Source organism: Puma concolor, chromosome A3 (assembly GCF_028749965.1).
Source record: "Puma concolor isolate L17-30 chromosome A3, mPumCon1.1.hap2, whole genome shotgun sequence".
Classification (NCBI taxonomy): Eukaryota; Metazoa; Chordata; class Mammalia; order Carnivora; family Felidae; genus Puma; species Puma concolor.
Genome location: NC_141669.1, coordinates 74,425,579 through 74,450,434, shown reverse-complemented (window position 1 = coordinate 74,450,434; position 24,856 = coordinate 74,425,579). Strand labels below are relative to the sequence as shown.

The 24,856-nt window shown below is 43.8% G+C and overlaps 1 long non-coding RNA gene across 1 annotated transcript in view; it reads left to right on the top strand.

Annotated features, from left to right (window-relative positions):
- The window catches only part of LOC147582536 (uncharacterized), a 124,360-nt gene that overhangs the window by 79,572 nt on the left and 19,932 nt on the right, over positions 1-24,856 (top strand). The window lies entirely within an intron of this gene.

The window sequence follows — 24,856 nt, the reverse complement described above, 5'->3', positions numbered from 1 at the left end:
CGGAGGCGGGCACGCCCTTGAACCCTGCTGCCAGTTTGGGCCTCTCTCTACCCGTCCCGAGTGTCCGCGTTCCTCTCTGGGAGAAGGGAGGTGGGAATAAATGCTTTGTGTGTGTGTGTGTGTGTGTGTGTGTGTGTGTGTGTGTGTGTGTGTGTGTGTGTGTGTGATAAAAATAGAGGCGCTACCGGAAATCCCTTCGCGAGCGCCTTCCCTGATGCCTGAAATTCCACCATTAGAGAGAGAGCATGGAGGGGTAGAGGGGGCACCTCTTCAACCTTCATTGGATATTTTAGCAGTGAGGATATTTCACATGTGCCTGGGAAGGGGCCTGGAAGGAGTAGGTGGTCAAAGTCTCATTCCTTCTCTCAGACAAGCTTTTATTAGAGCTCCTTTGCCGCGGCCTCCTGAAGGTGATTGGGAGCCAACAGTCATACTGCAGGCGTGCTGGAGTTGTGAAAGGCTTTGCCTTTTATTAATTCCTGAATTGGGCCTTCCTCCTCCAAGTCACAAAGTCAGCCGGTACTTGTTGGGTGAGCCTTACAGGCAAGATTAGTATCTCTCAGTTTAGCAGGCCAGGGTCTCTGTTTATTTCTCATGAGTTTTGCCTGGTTTCTCCAAGTTCATTCAGTACCCAGGCACGGAAAAATCCTCATCAATGGGGACACTTGTCTAGGGAAGAAGGAGGAGGAGAACATAGATTAAAGGGAGCAGATGCTCAGACTTACTGTCCAATCAAGGACAAGCCCACATTGTCCTCCAAGGCCACTCTTGCATCTAGTCCCACATTATCAGTCACCTTCTTGAGCACCCACCCTGAACAGTCTGTACTTCAGAGAGTAGCCAAGAGGTCATGTAAGGTCATGAATGCTCTAAAATATAAGTTCATCTCTCCTCTCCTCAAAGAAGACTTGAGTAGATTTAGTGTAGCTGGAGAGCAGATTGAAGCAGACGAGTGTGCCGTGTATGTATGTACATTGGGACAGGACTGCAATGGCTCCCCATGTCTCCTGGAGTAAAAGCTGAAGTTTCTACATTGGCCTGAAGGCTCTAAGTTCTGGCCCCCTACTTCTTTCTTGGAGCCTCTGTCTTACGGCTTTTCCCATCACTCACTACTCTGGCATCCTCTGGCCCTTGCTGCTGTCCTTGAACACACAAACATGCTCCCATCTGAGGACTTTTGCACTTGCTGTTCCCTCTGTCTGGGATTCTATTTCCCAGATACCAACATGACTCACTCCCTCACTTCCTTCAGGTGTCTATTTAAATGCGACCTTTTCAAGAGGGCCTTTCTCTGACCACCCTGGCTAAAATAACACCCTCCATCATTGTCTGTGCCCTTAGCCCCCTTGATTTTCTTCTAGCACTTATTGCTACTTGACATTTATTTTTTTATTTGTATGTTGTCTGCCTCCTGAGCAAGAATGTAAGCTCCATGAGAACAGAGAACTTTATCAGTTTTGTTCACCATCCAGCACCTAGAAAACAGCCTGGCATGTAATCAGTCCTCAATAAATTTGTGAAATGACTGAATGAATGTGCTGGCCTGGTACTGAGCCAAGTACCAGGGCAGCCCATGAATAAGCCTGGGTTCTTGCCCTTGAAGAACAGACTGGCAGACAGGCAAATAATTACAAACCAGAGTGATGAGTGCTGCATCTAAGTACAGATGTATATAAAGTACACATGAAGACTCAAGGGAAGAAATAATTCACTCTGCCTGGAAAGAGGAGGAAAGCATGAGTATGACATCACCAGGCAAAGGAGAAAGGGAAAAGGCATTCCAGGCAGAGAGAACAACAAGAGCAAAGACACAGAGGCATGAAAATATTTGACTTGTTCAGAGAGTGGCAAGGAGACTGGCCTGGCTGGCATGCAGGATGTGTGGTAGGTGTGGCAGGACATAAGTTTGGAAAGATAGATGAAGGACATATTATGAAGGGGCTTTTCAGAATGATGACAGTTGACTCTCCACATTTCTGATCCATGCCAGGCCAGTGGAGGCATTTCAGGGCAAAGAGCCTGCATCTAACCCCAGACAAAGCACTGTGGAAGCAGCTATGGCCTGCTGCCTGGGGAAGGCCTAGAACTGTGTGGTCTCGGTGGGCCAGGCAAGGGTCTGAGCACCCATGGGAGCGACCTGGTGGCTCTGTTTTCCCTCCTGTTGCTGATCTAAGCAGGACTCTCAACAAGGACCCTGGCCAGCTCCACGAGACCTGAGAGTGTCCTGGACCACATTCTCCACATTCTGATCACCAAGAGTCCAAGTTTCAAAATGTCCTTATTTTGCGATCTGACTCAAAAGGGTAGGGAGTGGAAAAATTATAGATGGCAGCCACCAAGGGACCTTTGCTTAATATAACTGGTGACCTGGGAAACAACAGGCAGAAAATAATTTCCCTCTCGGACTGAGAGACTGAGAAGGCCTCTCACAGCTGACTCAAAATAAAGGCTTTTCCTTCCAGAAGACAGAGAGCATTTGTGTGTTTGCAGGATAAGAAGATTCTTTTCTTTTGCTTCTTCCTTGGTTACGTCACTCTTCCCTCCCCTCCTTCTCCTGCCTAACTCTGCCCTTGATCCTGTTCCTCTTGGCTTATCCTTTCTTTCCTTTTTCTCTTTTCCCACTCCTCCTTCCACCCTGCCCACTTCCTTGCCCTCCTTTTTTTTTCCTTTCCTCTCTCTATTCTTTCAGCTCAAGCACAAAGCGGGTATTTGAAACTGTTACAGGATCATTTTTTTTAGTTTAGTTATTTTTGAGAGAGACAGAGACAATGTGAGTGGGAGAGGGGCAGAGAGAAAGGGAGAGTGAGAATCCCAAGCAGGCTCCACACTGTCAGCACAGAGCCTGATGCGACTCAAACTCACGCAATAGTGAGATCATGACCTGAGCCGAAAGCAAGAGTTGGACGCTTAACCTACTGAGCCACCCAGGTGCCCCAAGGATCATTTTTTTTTCCAAATGTTTATTTTTGAGAGAGAATGTGCCAGCAGGGGAGGGGCAAAGAGAGAGGGACAGAGGATCCAAAGCAGAGTCAGATCCAAAGCTCTGTGCTGACAGCAGAGAGCCCCATGCAGGGCTTGAACCCACAAACTGTGAGATCATGACCTGAGCTGAAGTCAGACACTCAACCAACGAAGCCACCCAGGTGCCCCAAGGATAATTTCTTAAAAGGTAAAATCATGACTCTTATGCAAATGTAAAATGAACACATGTCTTCAACTTCATTTAACTCATTAGTTAATGAGGGAAACAGTAAGATGTTATAGCCAGCTCATGGGAGAATCCAAAATGTAGATACATATATAGCCATCAGGGATGCAGGAGGGGATTTGCTGAGAGGTGCAGAACTGGCGTCTTCCTTTGCATCCCTGGAACAGGAATCCGTGTCTCAGCATCAGCCATGCCTAAGTTAACTTCTATTGCTACAGAGATGCAATGTCATCACCAGTAAAAGGCACAGATCCCTGTAGAATCAGCTAACTTGGGTAGGGTCCTATAGTCCAGGAAACAGTCTAGATGATGCCTGGCATTCTGTTGAAAGGATGCCAGGGATCTTTGCCCATTTCAAAGTCTTTCACAGTTTTTCTTGATAAGACCTTGGAAGAGTAAAGGAAAGAAAGGTGGGAGCCGGGTAATTTTTACAAGTCTCCAAACATTTAAAAATGGAAACTGATTCTGTTTAAAAATGGAAGCTGATTCTGGCCCAGAGGCTCAGTCCAAGGGCAGAAAGGGGAGAAAAAGATTGGTTGTCTGGCTCTGATCAAAGTAGTGACTGGTGGGGCTTGTCCACGTTCCATAAACCCTCATTCTCCTCCTCCTGCCATCATCTTCTGGCTTTGGGGACACAGGGACAGTCAGGGCAAAATTGGAGAAATCCACCCACATGTGACCAGACCAACGGAGGCAGTCCTGTGCCTGAAGGTGACCACAGGCGTCTTTAGAGTCAGTCCTGCTAACCTATCCTTGACATTTGGCTCTTTCGTTATGAAAGAGGACAGCTTTCAAGACCACCTCATTGGGTTTCCCAGCTCATCTCCCAGGCTCTGTAGCAAGCACTCATTGCCCACGGCTCAGACCCTACACTGACCTGTTGTCCACTCCCAGGCCCCACCCAGGTTCTTCCCAGCTGTCCCAGATTTGGCCTTCTGGGACCTCCAAAGTTACCAGAGAACAATCAGGCACGTTTCCAAGATGTACCTTCTGGCAAGATATGTAAGCTTGTAAGCGTGAAGCAACCCAATTCTCTGGCAACTACTGAGTGCTGGGCCCTGGGTAACATACGTGCTTGGCAGATGCTGGAGGAGAATTGGGGATGGGGCGAGGGAGAGTAGCATTTACAAAGAAGATGTGATCCCTGCTCTCAGAGAATGTCTAATCTAGCAAGGAAGCCAAATACCCAAGAGACCCCAGGAGCTGGTAGCAGAGAGTAGTGTGTGAGGAGAGAGGGATGTTGGGGGCAGGGAACGAGGGTGAAGGACCTCTGATCTCAGAACTAGCTGTAGAGGAGAACAAGGAGATTATTAACCACCAGTGAAGTTCCTACGAAATCCCTTATCCCCTCAAAGGAAAGAACAGCTACTTTACTTACCTACTTGGAGCAGGTGTCCTGAACTTTACCTCCCTATAGAGAGGGTCTCAGGCTGGATCTTAGCCGCCATCCCACAACCCCTTTTTATTCCCACCCCTACAGAAGGGAGAACTGTTCAGCCCCAAGGTGGAAACCCCAAATGGATAATCAAAGAATTAAAAGGGTTTCTAGGATGCAGAGGTAGGGCAGGTGATGAAACCCATTCCACCAAAGGGCCTTGGGGCAGGACTTAGGAGCAGGTGGGGGAGGACAGGTTTGTTTCTTTTAGCTGTTCCAGTGGTTGCGTGGTTCAGACCAAATAAGTTTTCAGTTCATCTGTCAATAAGGGGTTTGGACTCCCTGATTTATTGATTTACTTAAATTTAATATTTTTATTGTGGCAAAATATATATAAAGTAAAATTTGCCATTTTAATCATTTTTAAGTGCACAATTCAGTGGCCTTAAATATTTACATTGTTGTGTAACCATCACCACTATTCATCTCCAGAACTTTTTGATCCTTCTAAGTTGAAACTCTGTAGCCATTTAAACAGTAACTATGCATTACTCCCCTGCCCCACCACCAACTCCCTGGTAGCCACCACTCTTAGCTGTATCAACAAATTTGACTACTCTGGGTGCTGCATCTGAGTGGAATCACACAATACCTGTCCTTCTATGTCTAGCTTATTTCACTTAGCATAGTGTCTTCAAGGTTCAACCATGTTGTTGCATGTGTTCAAATGTCATTGCTTTGTAAGGCTAAATAATATCCCATTGTATGGATATGCCAAATATTGTTTATCCATTCATCCATTGATGGAATTTGGGTTGTTTCTACCTTTTGGCTATTGTGAATAATGCTGCTATGAACATGGCTTGTACAAATATGTCTGCCAGTCCTGCTTTCAGTTCTTTTGTATATACAGCCAAAAGTGGAATTATGGAATCAAATGTATGCTTAATTTTTTGTTTTGTTAATGTCTTTTTGCATGTGGTTATCCAGTTTTCCTGGTACCATATTATTTGCCTTAGTGGCTACTCCATTGCTACATTCCCACCAGTAATGCACAAAAGTTCCATTTTCTCCATATCCATACCAACACTTGTTTTCTGTTTTTCTGAAAGCAGCCATCTTAATGAGTGTGAAGTGATATCTCATTGTGATTTTCATTTTCATTTCCCTTGTGATTAACGATGTTGAACACCTTTCTATGTGCTTATTGGCCATTTCTTCATTGGAGAAATGCCTGTTCAGGTCCTTTGCCCATTTTTGAATTGTGTTGCTTGGTTTTTGCTATTGAGTTTTAGGAGTTCTGTATTCTCTTGATGTTAATCCGTAGCAGATAGGTTATTTGCAAATATTTTCTCCCATTCTGTGGGTTGTTTTGTCCTCAGTTGATAGTTGGTAGTTTTTAATTTTGGTGAAGTCTAATTTGTTTACTTTTCTTTTGTTGCCTATACCTATAGTGTCATAGCCCAGTAGGCACTGCCAAGTCCAATGTCATGAAGTCTCCATTTATGTTTTCTTCTAAGACTTTTATAGTTATAGCTCTTATGTTAACATTTGATTCATTTTGATTTAACTTTCATATATGGTGTAGGTAAGGGTCCAGTTCATTCTTTTGCATGTGGATATCTACTTTTCCTGCCTAGGAATTTTGTTCAGCTTCAACAAATAGAAACTGCAATAGCTTAAATACACAAGTTCTTATTGTTTCACATAAAAGAAGTCCATAGGTTGGCTATTCTCAGCTGTTGTGATGGCTCCATGGGGATCCAGGCTCCTTCTGTCTTTCTCTTCTGCCGTGCCTGGCTTCCATTCTAGGTCCACTATGACTGATGGAACTCCAGCCAATAACACTTGTGAATTCCAAGCAGCAAGAGGAGAATGGGGAGGGATAAAAGAATGCTACTCCTGGGGCGCGCCTGGGTGGCTTAGTTGGTTAAGCATCCGACTCTTGATATCAACTCAGGTCATGATCTCATGGTTCATGAGATTGAGCCCTGCATTGGGCTCTGTGCTGACAGTGTGGAGCCTTCTTGGAATCCTCTCTCTCCCTCTCTCTCTGTGCTTCCCCCACTTTTGAGAATGTGCTCTCTCTCTCTCTCAAAATAAATAAATAAACATTAAAAAAAGAAGAATGCCATTCCTATGAAGGAGCCTAAATCCTGAACACTTCCACTTAAATCTTGTTGGCCAGGTCTTAGTCACAGAGCAGTCTGGGAGACGTAAACTTTCCTCTGGGTACATTGCCATCCCAAATGAAATCAGAACATTCTCACCAGGGAGGAAGGCTGAAAGGAATGCTGGCTTAGATAGCTCTGCCTGGGGTGCCTCACACATCTGAAACTCTGTGGCAGTCTGTCTCCTGGAGAAAAAAAATGAGAAAATGGTTGCAAAATGCTTAGATAAATGTCTTGCTCAGGTTATGTACTGAAAAAATGTTCTCTCTCTCTCTCTCTCTCTCTCTCCCTCTTTTTACTCTCTGGTCTCAGATAAGCCTATTTCTATACCTGGGCAGAACAGCCAGTTCTCTGAATGGTGTGATTTATGGACTTCAGAGGTGAAAACTACCTCCTAAATATCTTCAACACTCATGCCTCAAGTACACCACTAGTTCTCCAAGTCTCCGTTTCTCTCTTCAGGCCTCATTTACAACCCAAAGGGAGGAGGGAGGAGGGGAATAGGTAGATTTCAGGAACAACACATTCAGCCACAGTCTGTCGGATGCTCTTTTGCCAGGCTACTGGCTGGGATCCAGACCCCGGGGAATAGGCATCAGGAAGGAAGGGACATACACAGCCCCGAGAGTACAGGCTGAGTGTGCACATCAGTGAAAATGGAAAGTACAGGAAGGGGGTTGGTTGGCTGCCTTTGTGTATTTGTGTGGGGGTGGGGGCATTTAAAGGTGGTGGAGGGCACACTTTGCCCCTCTTCATCCCTCCCTGACCTGTCTGACTGCACTGTCAGGCACAGTTCAGTTAAACAGGGCAGGCTGGGAAGGCCTGGGATCTGAACTGGAACCACCTATGGGGCAGAGGCGCTGTAGAACCCAGAGTGTCAGAAATGTAGCAAAGCTCAGGTGGGGGTCTTCAGCATGGTTCCAGAGACCTGGGGTCCCTCAGCAGTCAGCTCCAGACCAATCTGTCTGATAGCAGGGTCCCAGGCGGCACCAGGCTGGGCTGCAAAAGTCCTTCCTGGGAAGACTGTCTAGATCCCTGTCCTTGGAGCAAGGTGTCAACAGGCACACACTACTAGGGACAGGAGTGAAGCTGGAGCTGGAACCTCATGTTAGAAATCAGGCTTCAGGAAGCCCATTTAATAGCAGAAGAGTGGGCTCAGGGTCAGCTCATGGGGGTATGATATTCAGAATATTGAATCAGTTTGGCCATACTCCCACTTCAGGACAGACACGGGACTTAGAACTAGGGCATGGTCCTGGAGACCTCATACTAGGCCAAGGGACAACCTTGTATTTTGTGGATCCTGAGAAGGTCCTGGGAAATGTGGCAGAGGGGCTTGGGGGTCTGGATTGGCAGAGGGTCCTCAGGGGACATGGAGCTACAGCCATTTTCCCACTGGTATGGAGGTACTTCAGTACTTTAACCACTAGTACAACTGAAGCTGTTCATTACTGTCTGAGTGTCAGCCCTAGGCCCAGAGAGACAAGTGTGGCTTGAGGCCCCTGACTCTCCTATAGTCTAAGGGTCATTGGGATAGACTGGGTCAGAGCTGAGCCTGCCCAGGGAACAGTGGGCTCCTTACACACACAGATACATACTCTCCCCCACTTCAGTGGACCAATGAATGGACCCCAGTGTAAGGGTCCTGAGTGGACCTTTAGGATTTCTGTTTGGGCTGAATCAGTGCTCTGGCTGCAGCATGGTGGTAGAGGGCATGCTTTGCCCCTTTTGCTTGTGTCGTTGGAGCTGTTGCTTGCTGGAGGTCTGTGAGCTAGAAGCAACCAAAGGTCAAAATCAGAGGCAAGGTCAACCTAAAGGGTCAGTTTCTAAGGAAAAGGTAGAAAGCACATACAGGAACTATGGGTCAGGGCCCATACCAAGAGACAGGTGCCAGGGCTAGGGTACTTCCTATGGTGTGTCAGGTGCAAATCCTATGGGCAAGTCTTGGGGGGGAAGCAGATGTTTGGGGCTGACCTTTTGTCAGTACAGCCAGACCCCTGGGGAGAGCCAGGATGAGGCTGCAAGAGTCCACGCTGGCCAAATCAAAGGCTCTCCCCAGTTGGAATCGTAAATGACTACCAGATTGGTTCATTGACAGCAGACTCATGATGGACAATTAAGTGACAGTCAAGAGTACAAGGGGACATGGTAAAAAGATCATCTAAATGGGCCATAAGGGCTCCAGTTTCCTCTTTCAGCTCTGCCGTTAAAAGGCTGTGTGACCTCAGATGAATCACTGCCCATCTCTTGGCCACATTTTCTTCACCTGTGAAATGAGTGCTTGAGGCCTGGCAAGGATCTCTGGGGGTAGAGATCATGACCATAGGAAGAGCCATCCCTGAGTGAACCAGGGAACAGCCAGGTAGGAGCTGCTAGAGTATTTCACAGTAGAATTTAGCTTCAGCATCTGGAAAGGCTACTGAGGTTTTCAGTCCAGAAAATGCAATCGAGGAAAAGTGGTTGAATCTTGGCCTGCTTCCAAAGATGCTCAGATCTCAGACTTGCATCAAGACCAGAAGCCAGAGGGCAGAATTATCTTGAAGCTAAGGAAGCTTCAGGGTCCCCCACCTGCATGAACCCCTTCCAAAGTCTTGGAGAGCTCAAGCCCTATGTTCACTTTCTTTTCCTTAAGGAGAGTATCCCCAAACTGTATCTGTTCAAACCCCATGAAATCTGGCCCCAGCCCTGCCAGATGGCCTGTGACTTAGAGCCATTACTGTGGCTGGTGGAGGGTACTGACGAGCACCCATTTTGACTGGATGACCAAACTCAGTGACACACAGCAGGCCACTGCACTGTGGTGCTTGTCATGTACCTATTCACTTATACCTGATAAAAGTAATAATCCCATACGTACCTACCCCACTTTCACCTTCATTATCCCAGCCAGTCGTCCCCACAAGCCTGTGAGAAGGGCAGGACAGGTCTTGCCACCTGTGAGGCAAATGATGAAACTGGGGCTCAGAGAAGCTGAGAGGCCTGCTCCAGTTCATCAGGTGGGCTGAGGACAGAAGCAGAGCTAAACCCAGAACTCTCTTATGACTAGCCCACGACTCTGAAGTTCCCTGATTCAGGACCAGACACAGGCATCCCAAAGCATAGCATCAAGAGACTCACGCTTCTGCGCCTGGAGAGACACCAAGTGGCTGCCAGTAGCACAGGTGCCTCCATCCTGGTCCTGGGAACAGAGAAGGCACAGGTGGATGTAAGTCAGAAAGCATAACTTGGAATCATAGAGGTAGAAAAGTCCAAGAACTTTGGAAAGGAGGAGTTGTTTCCATTTTCCCCTTATTTTCTTTGCATTCCTACTCATGACACAAGTCATTTCAATCAGCTGTATTTATACTAAATATAAATACAAATACTCAACCAGAGTATAATTCAGTTGGCAATAATTTGTCTATAATATCCAGACTGGTAACAACAACTGGAGTTTCAGGGGCCTAATACACATACACACAAGCACACACATACATACACAAGCACACACAAATGCCTCCCATTAATAACTCTGATTTCTCAAAGCCAGAACTATGTAGAAGAGGGAGAGCCAGCCCTCACCTCAAATCTGAGCCAGATTTGTAGAGTTGGTTTGGACTAGTGAGACAACCTCCCCTCCCCTCCCCCGAAACCTCAGCTAAAACCTACCAACCAAAACAGCAAAGAAAGAAAATAGCTGCAGAGTGACCTGCCAAGCCATCTCCAGTTGCTATAGGCTAACAAGGCCACCTGGGACCCCAGCATAAACAGCACCAAGTCTCATGGCCACTTGAGGTATACTGTGTGTGGCACCTCCAGGCAGGGTTTCAAACCTAGGGAGACTACCAAGGAGCAGTTTGGAGGAACTGTGCGGAACTTGTTGACCTCCTCTCAGAAGGTATTGTCTATTTTCTCAATCTGGATCACCCAGGGTACTGAGATTCATTGGAGGGAAGCTTTGACTATTCCTACAACTTCCTGACCTTAAAAAGGAAGCCCTTCTCTATTCTCCTATAATTTGGAAAAATGGACTTTCTTCCAGCCCCTTTCTGATTTATAGATGCTAATCAAGTCCTTTCTTTTTTTAATTTTCTTATTTTTTTTTTATTTTTGAGAAAGAGAGAGAGAGAGAGGCAGAGTATAAGCAGGGGAGGGGCAGCGAGAGAAACACACACAGAAACTGAAGCAGGCTCCAGGCTCTGAGCTGTCAGCATAGAGGCTGATGTGAGGCTTGAACCCACGAACCAGGAAATCATGACCTGAGCCAAAGTCGGATGCCACCCCAAGTCCTTTCTTTCTTTTTCTGATGGGTGAGTCTAAATCCTTAGACTATCTTCAGTGGCTTTTTCTCCCTCTGTCTAATCCCTACTCAAACCCTGGATCCGCTGCAGAGAAGTGCAGTATGCCTCTTTGGAGGTGTCCCAGCCAGGATTTGGGGTTTGTGTTGGGGGACATAGAGAGGAATGCCCTCTAGCTTATATAAGGTTTATGTGGCAGCCAGCCTCTAGAATGACCACACAATGGTTCTGCCTCCTGAGATTCACACCCTTGTATATAGTCCCTTCCCACACCATGAGCTGACCTGTGTGATCAACAGGATATTGTTGAAATGATGGAATGTGACTTCCGAGGCTAAGTCATAAAAGACATTGCAGCTTCTGCCCTGTGCTCTGTCTTGGATCACTTGCTCTGGTGGAAGCCAGGGGCAATGTTGTGAAGATGCTCGAGGAAGCCTATGGAGAAGTCCTTGTAGTGATGAATAGAGGCTTTCTGCTAACAGCCAGCATGAACTTACCACCTGTGTAAGGGAGGCAGCCTGGAAGTCAATCCTCCACCCATCATGCCTTTAGATGACTACAGCCCCAACTGACATCCTGATTCTGCCACCTTTTACGAGAGAAACAAAGCCAGACCACCCACCTAAGCTAGAGATAATAAATGTTTACTGTTGTAAGACAATACACTTAGGGATGATTTGTAATACAGTGTTAGATAACTAATCATCAAAGCAAAAGGGGACAGAGCATAGAGAACTGTTCAGAGCCCTGCCAAATTATTCTTTTTTTAAATTTTTTTTATGTTTATTTATTTTTGAGAGGGAGACAGAATGTGAGCAGTGGAAGAACAGAGAGAGAGGGGGACACAGAATCCGAAGCAAGCTCCAGGCTCAGAGCTGTTAGCGCAGAGCCCGAGGCGGGGCTTGAACTCATGAACCACGAGATAATGACCTGAGCCGAAGTCAGGTGCTTAACCAACTGAGCCAACCAGGTGCCCCTGCCAAATTATTCTAATCCTAGTGGGATACCCAACCATCCAGAGTCCCAGTGATGGGCACATGACCCTTGCTTGGCACAAATGACTCTCCATCTCCTTGGCTCCTTTCTAACTGAAGCTTCTGGAAGTCTGAATTAAATTCAGAGAAAGGCAGTAAAAAGTAGAAAGGTGAGGAGAAGAAAGTTCAAGTGCTCTGTACTTCAGCCCAATTAAGGAATATAAAAGCAAAAAGTTCCTGGTAACTGGACTGTGCATTTCCTTATCTGTGTTTGACATGAATTCCTACGTCCTGCTCTTTTGAAAGGAGATAGAAATAGCATTTGCTTCCATCCCTTTAAAAATAAGTAGATCAAACTCAGTGTAGGATTTTGTGGAGCTGCATTTTTTTTCTCCTATAATTAGGGAGAAGGGGAAGAAGTTTGTCTACATTTTCTACATATGGGACATAGATAGATATGGGGGACACAAGAGAGGGAGGAAACATGGTCTTTCAGTAAATAAATCAAATAACTTACAGTGTAAATAAATGAATGAATGAATGAATGAATGAATGAATGAATGAATAAATAAATAAATAAATAAATAAATAAATAAATAAATATCTCTCTCTACTGGGAAGAAATAGCACAATTGGCTAGGGGACAGGGGACATACTGTCACAGTTCCTGAGATCATCTGGGTAGACCTTCCAACTTGAGGGTGAGATTAACTCTGCCTGTAAACTTCTACGGAAAGAGCCTGCAAAACCCATATTTGCTGTCAACTTCTTCAATCTGTTGCTATTGTCAAATTCTATAAATTGCTGGATGTTGAAAGCCACTGTACCATTTAGTTACTTAGTCATCTAGGAAACTCACAGCAATAGTGAATGGCTTTGATTTTTTTTTTTTTTTTTTTACGGAATCATTTTTTTTCCTTTCAAAAAAACAGATATAACTTATGTACCATAAAATCCACCATTTAGTCTACAGTTCAGTGGGTTTTACTACAAGGTTGTGCAACCATCACCACTATCTAATTCCAGAATATTCTCATCACCCCCAAAAGAAACCCCTGTACCTGTTAGCAGTCACTCCCCACTCCTCCCTTCCCTCTGCCCCTGGCAACCACTAACATATCTTCTGTCTCAACGGATTTTCCTTTTCTCGACGTTTTATATAAATGGAATCATACAATATATGATATTTTGTGACTGATTTCTTTCATACAGCATAATGTTTTCAAGTTTCATCCATGTTGTAAAGCAGGAATCAGTATTTTATTTCTTCGTATTGCTGGACAAGTTTTCATAATATGGATCTAGTACATTTTGTTTATCCATTCATCATTGACAGATGCTTGGGTTATTTCCAGTGAGAAGTTTTTTTTTTTTTTTTAATGTTTATTTGTTTATTTGGGAGAGAGAGAGAGAGAGAAAGAGAGAGAGAGACAGAGGGCGCATGCACGCACACGCAAGTTGGGGAAGGACAGAGGGAGAGAGACAGAAAATCTCAAGCAGGCTGCTCGCCCAGTGTGGAGCCCGACGCAAGGCTCAGTCCCAGGACCATGAGATCATTATCTGAGCCAAAACCAAGAGTCGGTCACTCAATCGACTGAGCCTCCCAGGTGCCCCTTTAGTGAGAAGTTTTTAAGGAAGCCCAATCTTGTTGTGTTCAATATGATTATAAGTGATATTTCCTGTCCCCTCTCTGGTCACCATAGAACTTCCCCCAGAAAGCAGTGTACCCTGCTGTTGCAGTGCAGCAAGAAATGAACACTGTGTACTGTAAGGATGAAATCAGCTACATAGCTCTGGATTGATCACAAGAAGTCCCACATCAGGAAATTCCCCCCTGGGTATTTTTCTTGGTATTCAGGCAATGTAGTGATTATCTCAAGCCTACGCCAGGGAGCTTGCTAGAATTCCTTTCCCTTTGCAGCCCTCCTGTTTCCAAGGTTAATGACAGCAGATAAGCTTTTACCTAGTCATTTGAGCAAATGACCCCCCTGTCCCAGTCAAGAAATGAAGTAGATGATCATTCTTAACTGGCCGCATATGGAGTGTAGAGAAGAGGCTGAGTTGTGTGTGAGCAGGAGAGCAGAGATGATGACTGGGAAGGAGTCTTTTTAAGTAAAAACACATTGTTCATCAGTCAGCCAGTCATTGTAAATTATCAGCCCTTCTTTGGTCCTGACCCTGTACCAGGCACTGTGAGACACACATCACTTCCTCTTAAAGACCTTAGGGCCTAAACAGGGAGGCTATGATATATCACAGTAGCTGATGACTGAAAAGCCCAGCTTCCATAGTATGAACAGGCAAGTTGCCTTACACACAGAAAATAATCGAATATTATGCCAGCAAAACCAAAAGCCTGAACCCTTGGAGGGGAAAATAACTGCAAATAAAAGAAGTGTAAGGAAATGACACCTGGGGTGCCTGGGTGACTCAGTTGATTAAGCAGCCGACTTTGGCTCAGGCCATGATCTTGCTGTCCATGGGTTCAAGCCCCATGTCAGGCTCTGTGCTGACAGCTCAGAGCGTGGAGCCTGCTTCGGATTCTGTGTCTCCCCTCTCTCTGCCCCTCCCCTGCTCATACTCTGTGTCTCTCTCCTTCAAAAAATAAATAAACATTAAAAAAATTTCTTTAATTGATGAAGACTATTTATAAAAAGAAAGAAATAACAAAAGGAAGAAAGAAAGAAAGAACACCTCTGGTTCATTTACTAGAAAATTAATAAGAAAATAGGAACAACAAAAAGAAAATAGGAAAAGCTAGATGTGCCCGTTATTAAGCTATTAAGCTCTCAGCTGCTGGCCAGGACTATACACACTGTTCTCCCTTTCTAGCTGCTCCCCAATATGCTCTACTGTGGAAGCCTGCAAGGCTGGACTAGGGACACAGGGTTTACTTCTTCTCCTGTTTGCTACCTGTTCCTGTCAGCGTCACACCAGCAATGAGTCTGCGCCTGGCAGTGGCAGCTCCTTCCAGGGAGCAGCAGACACCCTCACCGCACCCTACTCAGAGACCCCAGGAGTCTTCAGGCAGCAGCCCCTTCTCAGAGGCTAAGTACCAGCTCCAAAGAACCCCTTGTCCAAGTTCTAAGTTTTAGCAATTCCAACCTCTTTCATTTGTTCCCTCAGCCTTAGGGGTGGCAGTTGTTTCTGATAGTTGCTACATCCATGATAGGTTAGTATTCTCTTTTTGTCTTGTCAACTACTTGTTACCACTAGCTAACAATCATTGATTTCAAATTGTCTGTTAAAATAAATGGGGTGGTTCCATTTCCCGGCAGTCTCTAAACCTGACTGATAGAGTGGATCCAGACAAACTAAGGCTGCTGTTGCTGTCCAGGGGTGACCATTCCTGAAGGAATATTCTTCTTTGGTTAGGAGATGGCCAGAAGTGAGTGCCAGGAAGTCCACACCCTACAGGAGAGGCCTCCAACCATGCCATGTGAGCCAGAATTAGGAAGATTTTTCATTCAATAGATAAATTCAGTTTCCTAGATATATAGCATAGGAAGGAATAAGGATTGAATGAAACTGGGTGAATATTGCATAGCTCTCCCACAGCATCTTTGCGTATCCATCCTGTTCATGTGTGGATGATACTTCAGATACCCAGAAGTCAAACTAGGAAGACTGTATCCCAGAGTCTGACCCTGTAGTATCGACAAGTTGTTGAGAGTACCTATTGAGTACTTTACTTACCCTTTTAATGTTTCCTTCAAAAGACTCAGAAATTCTGTGGTGCCTAGGTGGCTCAGTTGGTTAAGCATATGACTTTGACACAGGTCATGATCTCTCAATTTGTGAGTTTGAGCCCCGCATTGGGCTCTCTGCTGTCAGCGCTGAGCCCGCTTTGGATCCTCTGTCCCCCTCTCGCTCCACAACCTTTGGATCATGACCTGAGCCAAAATCAAGAGTCAGACACTCAGCCAAATGAGCCACCCAGGTGCCCCTAAAAGCTTTACTCAATTTCTGACCTCTGGCTCATAGCAAGGGTCTTTAGACAGAGTGAAGGGATAGCAGAAACCACCTGCTAATGACAAAACTGAAAGAGTGGTTAATTTATTACAGCAACCAGCCAATAATACTAGACTGAAGAAGAGTAGACTTCTCCATTGAGTAGAATATATAACCATTTCCTAATGATTCTGAGGTAAAAATGTATCATAGTTTTTGAGGGCATTGACAAATCTCGAGGTCCTTCTAATCCATCCAGTAAAGTGTGTTACAATTGCTACTGGTTAGCAACAGTATTTTAAACATAGGAAAACATTCTAGAAATTAGTTTGTTAAGAGTTATTGTATCTGTCTATGTACCTGAAACACCCATCTGCTTCTTTTCATCTTGGAAGATGAACCGTCCCTGAAGCAACACTTTACCTGTTCCTAATTGACTCAGGAGAGTTGATTTCTTTTTTGTTGATGATTCTTCCCATATCATGAGCTTGATAAACACAAAAGCTCTCACTATCATTTGAGTGATAAAAACATGGAGATTACCAAACATACCTAATTATTTTCTAGCATCTTTCCTTTTATAAAGCAAGAAAGTAGACTTTTGGTAGCTACCAAACAGCATCTAAAAAGTGCCAAATAAGCTTCATGTGCAAAAAATACTTTGCTGGCTTTCTTTTGAAGTTGAGGGGAAGAGTTACCAGAAGAAATTGAGCCCTCATTTTGGATGGAAGCATGGGTGCTTGAGAACTTGGCTAGGTGGCTGATAAGGGTAACAATGCAACATTTTAAAATAAACAGGGCATGGACACCTGGGTGGCTCAATTGGTTAAGTGTCTGACTCTTGGTTTTGGCTCAGGTCATGATCTCATAGTTTGTGAGCTCGAGCCCCGTGTCAGGCTCCACGCTGACAGCGTAGAGCCTGCTTGGCATTCTCTCTCTCCTCCTCCTCCTCCTCCTCCTCCTCCTCCTCCTCCTCCTCTCTCTGGCCCTCCCCCAATTGCTCTCTCACCACCAGCACAGAGCCTGATGTGGGACTCACACTTATGAACCATGAGATCCTGACCTGAGCCAAAACCAAGAGTTGGATGCTTAACCAACTGAGCTACCCAGGCACCCCAGAAGTGAGGAACTTTTGATGTTGGTTCAAAAGCACCAAAAATTAATGGGCTTCTGAGGAAGAATACTCAGTTGATGTGAGTCATTTGTGCTATCAAGGCAGGTTACACAGATGGTGAATGATTTTTTACTAGTTTTGGTGAAAAGCAGACTAAAAGTCCTGAGAGCAATTTTGATCCATACCTCTTCTCTTCATCATACATAATTTATTTTGCTTATTCATTTTAATATTCATATGTATGTATATATACATTTATTTAAACATGTACAGTTATATACAAAAGTTAAATGACAACCTTAGCTTTAAAATATGATTAACCTTGGGGCGCCTGGGTGGCGCAGTCGGTTAAGTGTCCGACTTCAGCCAGGTCACGATCTCGCGGTCCGGGAGTTCGAGCCCCGCGTCGGGCTCTGGGCTGATGGCTCAGAGCCTGGAGCCTGTTTCCGATTCTGTGTCTCCCTCTCTCTCTCTGCCCCTCCCCCCTTCATGCTCTGTCTCTCTCTGTCCCAAAAATAAATAAACGTTGAAAAAAAAATTTTTTTAAAAAATAAAATATGATTAACCTTACATTACATGACAAAGTATACCATATCAATTTACCTCTTCATTGATGCCTTAAAAAAAAAGATATAAGCTACACTTGGTGATCCAGTTCTTTTCTCTCTGCTTCTCTGTGAATTTCAAGTTTTTAAAAACTATTTCAGGCAGCCAAAGATTTCTCATTAATTAACTGAATACTCTAGAATATTAATCTAAAGACTTAGTGGGGCACATGGCTGGCTCAATCAGTAGAGCATGTTGAGTCTTGATCTTGGGGTTGTGAGTTTGAGCCCCATGTTCGGGGTAGAGTTTACTTTAAAAAAAAGTCTTAGTTTTTTTTTAAGGATCTTGAAAATTATGTTTAAGCTGCAATTATAAAATAACACAATCATTGCTATTAAAGTTTGTCAGAGAGATGACAATCAGAAATTTTCCACAGGGTGAAAAAAAGAGGGATGCCTGGCTGGCTCAGTTGGTACAGCATGCAATTCTTGATCTCAGGGTCATGAGTTCAAGCCCCACATTGGGTATGGATCCTACTGAAAGAAAGAAAAGAAAAGAAAAGAAAAGAAAAGAAAAGAAAAGAAAAGAAAAGACAGAAAATTTCGAAGGACATTGAAGGTGAAGTAATGAAATCCGAAGGATTTGAAGCATTGTCTGAAATTCACAAGCACAAATCCATTTTTTTCTTTCTTATTCACATATTTATTGTTATAATTTAATTTAGTTGAATGCACATATTTGCATTCTCATAATCTTAAATATTTTGTGGAAACAATGATAATTTATTTGACCCGTAAAACCAGTATCAAAAAATTAGAAAGTTCAAATCAATTAAGCTTTCCAAAGAAAACAAGACAAGAAAAAAAAAAAGAAACCTGAGTCTTGCCTAAGATGAGATATACATTTATATTACACCCCACACTGTGGATAAAATGAAGCTGAAGCTGTAAAGCTGTTTTTAAGCCAAAATTGTCAAATCGGTCTTAACTATCAAGGATTCACCTCTATTGAGAGTATCAGTGGATCCAGATATAATTTTGCATTCATTTATCAAATATTAAAAATACTTCATAGCAGTTCACCTTAGTACTTTCTTATGACTATGTAGACTTTATTTTCTGTATTCATAATCAAAATGCTCTGGCATTTGAAGCCTTGATCCTGGACAGACTACACCTCCCAGGGCTAGCCAATCCCTAGAGAGCAAACACTCCTCTCTAAGAGTCTCTTTGATATACAAAGCAACCAGTCCAGAGCCTACACCTGACCATCTCTTTTATCAAACTCTTCACACACCAAGCCAGTATTTCCCCTGCCCTAAACCACCTCAGCACTAAGTGCCAGACAAGTAGGGACTATAGCCCAAAGCCCAGCAAAATTAGTCAAACCATCCAATGCTAAGTTTACTCAGTACATCTACCCTGCCTCACCCATTCCTTCCTATGAACCACAATAAAGGCTTTGGGCTGTATTCCTGGCTTCTGTCTCTTGATCAGCATGGTGCTTCCCCATGTGGCCCTATGTCACATGCCTAGCCTCCTGTTTCTAAGAATCTGTGAGTATAAACTTCTTTTCATGACAATTGTTTCCATGTCTGTATGTCTTACCATCCCTGATCTTTTAAAATACTGGCTTTTGGGGGCGCCTGGGTGGCACAGTCGGTTAGGCGGCCGACTTCAGCCAGGTCATGATCTCGCGGTCCGTGAGTTCGAGCCCCGCGTCGGGCTCTGGGCTGATGGCTCAGAGCCTGGAGCCTGTTTCCGATTCTGTGTCTCCCTCTCTCTCTGCCCCTCCCCCGTTCATGCTCTGTCTCTCTCTGTCCCAAAAATAAATAAATGTTGAAAAAAAAATTTTAAATACTGGCTTTGGGGCACCTGGCTAGCTCAGTAGATAGAGCATATGGCTCTTGATCTTGGGGTTGTGAGTTCGAGCACTACGTTGGGTGTAGAGATTACTTAAAAACAAAATGTTTTTTAAAAAAATCCCAGATTCATTTCTAGAACAGACTGCTAATTGTTACCTCAATGCCTATTTGCATTTCTTTTCCTTCTCTTGAGATCCCCATTATGAGTCTTAGTGACAGGTTCCTGTGATCTGTTAACCAACTATCCCTCAACAAAGCCAATCACAGATGTACAGACAGATCATCATACATGGCCAATCACTTTTCCTCTGTGGGGAAGGGCAAAGGTTTTCCTCACATACAGATACACAAACAAGAACCACAAGCTCCAGTGCTGTAACTTTAACCATGGGTCAGAAACAAACACAGACACTAACACATGTGCCTACCATAAACAAAAATCAGAAGTAAACTTGTGTAGGTAAACACTTCTGAGAGTGCAGAACTAGACAGGCAGAAAGTGTGGACCACTATTTTCTCCCCGCCCACTCTGGGGATCTTGCATGGTTCCATCCTGTGGAATTCCTTAAACAAAGAAATGTTGACCTAAGCCTGCAAGCCCAGGTCTCCACTTCACCTTTGGAGACTTTTCTCGGACTTCCCAGCACAACAGTGGTTCCCCAGAGTCTTACCCAGGCTCCCAGCCTTTAAGCTGGAAGATGAACATTTAACTTCCAACTTCGTCTACCTGGACTTCTCTCTGGTCAGCACCTCTGGGACCCAGTCCAGGCCTTTCAACTCTCCCCCGAAAGACAGGTCCTAGCGGTTTCCAACAGGCACACAGACATGACTTAGAGAGCCACATTTTCTGCTTCTAACTTTTGAAAGACAAAACACACACACACACACACACACACACACACACACACACACACACACACACATCTCATCCACAATGGACAGATAGGTATGACCACCAGATTTTGACGCATAAGAACTCTGAAAATGAGCCAAATTTGCCAGATTTTGGCCAAAATTCACTGGTTGGTTAAAGCAACTCTGAACTCAGAAGGTCAGGGTGGCACAAAGTATCTCAAACTTCCGTTTTCTGTGAGGTTCTTGATCTGGGGGCTGCTCTCTACTCTAGGGAGTCCTTGTGAGGGAGCAGGACCTCGGAAACTATGAAATTGTTAAAATGACAATAACAATCATTGTTCTTCAAATGAAGTTATATTCCTCAGCAAATCAGCTGAGCCTTAGTTTGGCCTATTAGGACACATTCTCAGATGATATTAAAACATCACACAAACATCTCTGCCTTATTTCCAAGTTTTGTATCATTTTCCCTGAACAAAGTTTCATCTCTGGAAGTAGAAGCAAAGACCACAAATAAAGGCAAGTTCAAGTGCTAGATTTTCTGATTCCTAAGAAATGAGAAAATATCACCAGATAACTTTCAAACACAGTCAGATGTTAAAAGTGTTCATAGGCTTTGAATTTAACATTCCACTGCTAAAAACCTATGCTACAGAAGTCTATGGAGGCGTATATGCCCAGAGCTTCATGCCCAAAGATGTTTGTCTTCATGCCCTTTATCACAGAGAAGAACTGGAAACAATCCAAAGGGTTCATTAATGATGTGTAGTAGAAGCTTTTACTCCTTCAACAGTATGGGACTTTATCCTCACTCCACTCCTTACCAATTATGTGTCCTGAACTCCTAGCCTTTTTATAAAATTAGGACTAACAATGCCCAGGGTTGGATTACCCAATATGCAGATGTGCACAGGTCCTAGTAAAGCAGAGGCACCAAAGAAAATGCTTTTGAAGGAATCTCATGTTTGAGGGAAAGAAAAAAAAAACACTATAATAGTTAGAATAAAGTATACTTTCTTACGCTTATTTTATGTTTTTTGTTTGTTTGTTTTTGTTTTTGATTTATGAACAACATGGTGCTCCCATGATCTTGTTGAGAAAGAAAAACTTTACCTCTACCCCCTTAAATTTAAAGCTTGGGAACTGTGAGTCAAACTGACAAAAGAGCTTAGCAAGAGAAAAGATGATTTTAATCTCATGTGTATGGGAGTTCACAAAGCCATGTGATTCAAAGGGGCGATTAGAATTTGGGGATTACATGCCATCCTAAGAGATGAATCAGGGGAGAAGGAGAAGGGCACAGTATGGAAAAAATAAATGGGCCCTTAAGGGAATGAATGGGACTCAGGATAGTTTTGCGACAGTGTCTGTTTGGGCATGGTGCTGACTTCTCTGGGAAGATTAGTGGCACCTGGGGAGGGGATTTATGACTATTAAGTTCTTTTGGGAGGCTCTGCTTTTAGGCAGATAAGGGATTTCAGGAACTGAAAATATTTGCATTCCAACTCAAAATAGTTTTTATACCATAGTCACAGAGACTTAAAAAAGGACCCCTTCAGTCTTCTCCTAACCAGGAGTACTCTTTGTCAGTGATTGGTTGTTACACGGATAAGCTACTTGAGAATTTGGGAATGAGGGAAGTAGGATTGCTCCAGAAGGTGAACTGTAAACCCTGTGACTAATGGATCAGAGAGCAGATATGCAAAATTACTGAAAGAGGCTCAGCGGCCCGGCAGGACTTGACTGCAACCGGATTAAATATATTAACATATCTAAAGAGAGTGTGTCATTTAGAAGTAGGGCTGACTTTTCCCCTCTCTTGTAGTTACTCTACTTTCCCCAACTGCTTACCTTTAAAGCAGACCTCCCATAAATGTTTAGGGGTTGGAATTAGGATATATTGACCACCAGATGCCAGACATTGGGCTAAACGTCGTTAGTGTGTTATCGTATTTGAGTTTCACAGTAGCCTGAAGCGCAAGTATTATTAACCTATTTAACAAATATTTAGAGAGACAAGAGTATTGCCCAGGAGATAGCCCAAGCTCTCAGGTGGCAAAGCTAAGACCAAACCTCAGAATCCCAGCTCCTGCCCTTCATGCTGCCACAGTCCAGACTCCCGTCCAGGTATCCCTCCCCCGGATCTTGAATGGTTGGCCAGAAATCCCCTAACCCAAACTTTTGCTCATTTTGACAGTGGACCAAAGAAATGGAAAATAAGTCCAGCTCTCCTGGTCTCCTATTCGAGTGACCCACAAAAACATAAATCTTGCAGGGTCTTCACCTCCCAAGATGTCTAAAACCTAGGAGGTGTGAAATCCAAGCATCACTGTGAAGGAGAAGCAGACAGTCCCTGTCTGAGCCCTGGTTCTGCAAACAACTACCTGGGTGATATGGGAGAAGTTGCTAAGCCTCTTTGGACCTAATTTTCTCGTTTAAAATGAGAGCAGCAGGCCTATATCTTAACACTACCATCCTGGGATTCTGTGGTTCAATAAAAAAGGTAAAAGTCTCCTTAGGGGTAGAGTTTGCAAGCAGAGAGACTGAGTCCTCACTGAAGTGTTTCCAATTCCAGTGATAAAGCTATTTTTAGGTTTGATCTGGTTCCCTCATGCATGTTGCATGTTACAGGATGGTTTTCTGGGTCAGCCTTTCTCAGATAAACTGTCACCTAATCCATGACCAGAACATTTGTCCCTATAGAGTAACAGCTTTTCCCACACTAGCATTGGCTATTTTGAGATTCCTTTGCCCCACTTATCTGACTGGCCTTCAAAGAACTGTGATGTAGGGGCTCCGCATGTCTTTGTTTGAAAGGGGTATTGTGGACGTTCTAGTCTGTTACATGTGGAGTTACGTGCATTCATTCATTCCATAGTTTGTTTTTCTGGAGAGCCCACTTTGTGCCAGGAACTTAGAATACAATATGAGAATAATAGACAGGATCTCCACCACCAAGAAGCTTACACTGCGGGGAGAAGACATTAATTAAATAATACTACAAATTTTTATTGTGACTATAATGAGAGTGCTACAAAGGAAAAATATAGGATGCCCTGAGAACCTAAAATTGGAAGCTCAGAGAAGGTCCTTAGGAGGTGCTATTTGAACTGAATTCTGAAAGATGAGTATAATTAAATAGGTGCCAATGAAAGGGAAAAACATTCCTGGAAGAGAAAAATTCTAGGCAGAAGTCTGTAAAAAAGGAAGAGTCATGAAACTAAAAGAAAGCCAGTGTAGTTGAGCACAGAGATCAAGGGCACGTCAGGGAGGAAAATCTTTTCCTCTACCCTCTTAGGTTCAGTACTAGCAGGCTGCAAATTAAACTAACAAAAGATAGCTTAACAGGAGAAAAAATTATTCATATATATATGTGGGGGCTTACAAAAGAAGTAGCCTGATAAATGGTTAAATTCAGAGGTTTATATATCTAATTTAGTAGGGAAAAGAAATGGGGGGAAGGTCTCTATGAAAAGAACAAATAAGCTTCTTTAGATGAGACAAATGGGTTTCTAGAAGAACAAATGGGAGATAAAAAAGTTTGTGATAATGTTTGTTCATGCAGGTATAAGTGGTCTTGCTGATTTCATCATGGTCATAAAACTCCCCTAGAAAGAGAGTTCATAGTAGGTTAATAACTCTTGGTCTCATATCCAGGAGCAAAAGCCACCCTGAAGAGGAAATCTGTGGCATCCTTATCTCCCAGAAATTGCTGCATTTAGTCAGATAAGGGAAACTCTAAGAAGGCTTCTTTCTGCATCTGTTGAATCTCACATGTCTTCAGTTTAAAAGAATCTTCATACCATTTCTGGGGTTCTAAGTGGGTTTCCACAGGTGACTGATGCAAGGTGATGCCGGGGAGGTAGCAGGGCCAAGATGACACAAACTATGTTAGGCTATGGACAGTGGAAAGAATTGAAGGGTTTGAAGCAGGAGAACTGCAGGACTGGATATGCATTTGCTGAACTTTGGGTGCATTTGAAAACTCTAAGAGTTGATGGTGAATAGGCAGCAAGCTGGATATACCAGCCTGGAACACAAAAGACGGCTCTAAAAATCTTTGTATGAGTCATCTACATATAGATGGTAATTATAGACCAGTGCATAGCTGAGGTTGCCTAAGGAAAGAATGTATAGGAACATAGTGTTCCTTCCCACCCACCTGTAAATTAAAAAAAAAAAAAAAAAAAAATGGAAGAAAGGAGGGAGAAAGGGAAAAGAAAAAGTTATAGGGAAGGAAAGCTAGTTTGCAGGAAAACAACCCGTTTCTAGGTTTGCTGAAAGGACCTCTAGGAAATTGTAACTATGTTATTTCTATGACTTCATTGCAACTCTGACCTTGGAAGTGTCCCTTCATCTAGCTAATGGGGTTTACTTTACTTCTGCTACTTAAAGAGACTGATAAAACTTGGGGCGCCTGGGTAGCTCAGTTAAGTCAGTTAAGACTTCAGCTCAGGTCATGATCTCGCTGTCCATGGGTTCAAGCCCCGCATCGGGCTCTGTGCTGACAGCTCAGAGCCT